Here is a 3522-nt window from a genome sequence, read left to right as displayed (position 1 = left end):
CGCGCTGCCGGGGCCGCCTCCTCTGCTCTCTCCTCCTCCCCCGGCCGGCCCCCCTCCCTGCGCTCCCTCCTTTCTCGGCCTGCCGGCGCGTCTCTCACTCCTCGCGGCCCCTCCTGCCCCTCCCAGCCGAGCGCCGGGGAGCCGGGCGCACACGCAGACAGCGGCGCCGAGGGCGAGCGCACGCACCCGGGCGCCCGGGCCGAGCTGCGGCGTGTGCCCCGCGCGGGGGCTGCGAGTGCGCGTTTCCAGACTGCCTGCCGCGCAGGCGGCCGGGTGCGTCCCCTGCTCTGTGTTTCGAGTTTCTGTGTATGTGCGTGTGGCTTCGTGTATCCCCGAGTGCCTGGCCGCCTGTGCGGGAGGGGTAGGGGATGAGTCCCCCTCTCCGCCTGGGGGACCTGGGCACCGGCTGAGGGAAGCCATCGGCCGTCGGAACCCCGCCCCAGACCGGACCCTCCCACCTTGCGCCCCTGCCTTTGGGGGGAAAAGTTCAAGGTCTGCTCTGAGTTGCCGTGGGATCCCATTCCTCTCCTCAGTTCCCTTAACTTGATGGTCCTGATATGTCTCCATCGCTGTGGCCTTCCCCCGGTGCCTCTATCCATCCCCCTGGCCAGTGGGAGTTTCTTCCAAGCTTAAAGCTTTCCAGACGGAATCCACTAGAGCCGGCGGGACCGCATCATCTCCGTACAGAACTCCGTAAGAACCAGGAAACCAGCCCCTCCTGTAGCGGGTCCTTTTTATTTCCTCTTATTCTGTCTTCAGTAAAAGAAATCTAATGGCTAAGGGCCCAGCACAATAAAGCCTAGCTGCTTAAAACATTTGTAGAATGAGGGACGCCTGGGTGGCTCAGTCGGTTGGGCACCTGTCTTCGGCTCAGGTCATGGTCCCACGGTCCTGGGATGGAGCCCGCAGTCCTGGGATCCAGCCCAGCCTTGGCAGGCTCCCTGCTGGGCAGGGAGTCTGCTTCTCCCTCTCCCCCTCCCCTTGCTTGTGTTTTCTCTCTCTCAAATAAATAAAATCTTTTTTAAAAAAAAATTTTTTTGTAGAATTAATGAACTGAAATTTGAATTCAAGACTTTGTAACAGGGCAAGTCTCTCCCATCCGGCTGAATCCTACCTAGGATTCTGGCAGGAACCACCTTAGGATCCCTTAGAATTGTTCTCCTCCTTAATAACCACCTACCTTAGAGTTGTGGGGAAATCCCATGTAAACAGAAAGTGGAGAGGTATTCACTAACTGCTGGATCCCAAAGAGGCCACTAATCCAGAATCCCAAAATGTGAGTTTTCATTTCAAGAACTCTGGAGGTTGGAAGGAGGGATGGTCAGGAGAAGGTATTTTACTCCATTCTAAATATCGGGGTGAGGCTACTCCCCTTCCCAGGCAATGGAGGAGAAAAGAGCAGAAGTGAAGTGGCAGGGCAAAGACTTCCAGCATAAAAGAATTGCCCTTTATGTAATTAGGTTAGGTCAGGCCTTCAGACCTGGCAGGGCAGAGAGGTATCAGCAGAACCAGCTCCCAGCAAGTACCCGGGCAGAAGGAGATGGCAGAATCAGAGATGGAGAAAAAGCGGAAAGAGTGTGGGACTTCCCTGTCCCTGTCCATCTAGCTTCTGCGTCCATCCCCCTTTCCCCTCCGTGCCTGAGGAAGAGCCCCAGCCAAGACAAAGCTGCAGCTGAGACCCCAGTCAGACTCCTACACAATCCACTTCTCAAACTTGAGAGCAATCACCTTCCCTAACAACTGAAAAAGAATGGGCTGGAAACGACAAAAGAATTGCAAATCAGGATCAGAGCTAAGGAGCTGCCCAAATTAGGCAGGTATTTAAACAAAAAGAGGTGGAAAAGAGGCGGGAGATGTACTTCCAGAGGGATCTCGACAGGTCTCACCAACACAGTGGCATACCCCACCCTGATCTCCCAGGCCCCCAACTCCTAACCCATTTTAAGAAAGGAAAATTCACCGAAACCAAACAAAACAAAAAGTTATTCACCAAAGATACTTTCGAGTCCATCTAGTCTGACCCCCTCCATTTAACGAGTGGGAAAACTAAGCCCAGAAAAATGACGTGGTCCCCACAGAGAGTAAGCAACAAAGCCAGAGCCGAGCCTCCTAACCTTTTTCTTGTGCTTTTCCATCCTGTGGCTCTCTTTCTCCTTCTTTAGTCACCAGTCCTGGTGTTTAACCTCAACCTCATCCTTCTTGCGGCAATTTAATCCCATGTCTGCCTTACCCTACCTCTACACGGATAAAAACCAGATATGTCTGCTCCATCCATAGGCTCAAAAGACCACGATTTTTCTCTCCCTGTCCCCTTGCCCTAACCCCCCTCTTTTCCAGGCTGCTTCTGCCAGCCTCATTCCTCTCCTTTTTGCCTTCCAAACTGCCCCTGCCCCTTGGAGACCCTGCCTCCTCACTCCCCTAACCCCGCAATTCCTCCCAACAAGCTTTGAGTTTGATAGAGACCACAAATGATGCTTTGGCAGCAGTGACGGGTGGATGTGATGTGCCTCCTACGGGAATGCTATTTAAAGGGGCGGCCTCACAATCCTCGCCTTCCAAAGTGACAAGAGAAAAAGCCTGCTCCTCAATCTCTCCAGAGCTGCAAACCCAGCTCAAGTTAACTTCTGACTTCCTCAACCTGCAACCTGGCCTGCGCTCCTATTCAGGTGGGAGGGAGAGCACTTGACAACTCACTGAGGTGTGGGGGCTGAGGGGGGATTCATCTTTGTCTCTTTTGATGACAGGTACTTAGGAGGAGCAGGAGGTCCTGTGGGGGGGAGAGCTGGAAGAACACTCTTCCCCCAACCTCGTGAGTGCATTTCAGCCACGTGCCAGCTTCTTCTCAGAGTCAAACTTTGTTGGAGAAGAACTGAGAGAGGCATAAGGACCTACGGTAGGGAAGTCTTAGCCCTAGCTGGTATCTCCTTCCCTCCTGGGCCTCGCGCTCAGATCGAAGCCGTTCTAGGCCTCCCAGGCAAAAGGGCCGCCAGGTAAGATCCCCTTGGCCAGGCCCCAGCCCCGCCTGCCCACCGAACTGAACACCACTGTAGGGAAGCAGTGTTCAGACAGCCGGAAGGAAAGGGAGCTCCTCTGCAAGCATCTCACCCCAGGCCTGGTGGGAGGGATAATTCCATGTCATTGCGCAAACAAGTTAACGGAGATTTTAATGAAAACACTGCACTAATGAAAAAGCTGAGGCTGGAACCTACTCTCTGCCTGCGAGACAAAACAGTTGGAGTCAGAATTTCTCCCTGATAGTCATTCCTCACTTCCTTTTAAGGCCTGAATAAAACAAGCTGGGGATCAGCGGTTGTGTCCCCAGCTGTCAGGGGTCAGAGATCCTCCTGGTCAAGGAAGCATACTGCTGAAAATGTTGATGGGTCCCGTCACCGCATCTGTCCTTTCTCCTCTAGACATTCTCCTTTTGTTTCAGGTGGTAATGAAGTGGGAGAACGAGGTTCTTGTCACACAGAGTTGAAGAATGAATCTTGCCCTGACCAAGGACAGTGAGTAAAGTGATAG

This window comes from Halichoerus grypus, chromosome 6, assembly GCF_964656455.1.
Source record: "Halichoerus grypus chromosome 6, mHalGry1.hap1.1, whole genome shotgun sequence".
Lineage (NCBI taxonomy): Eukaryota > Metazoa > Chordata > Mammalia > Carnivora > Phocidae > Halichoerus > Halichoerus grypus.
This window is presented reverse-complemented; position numbering follows the sequence as displayed.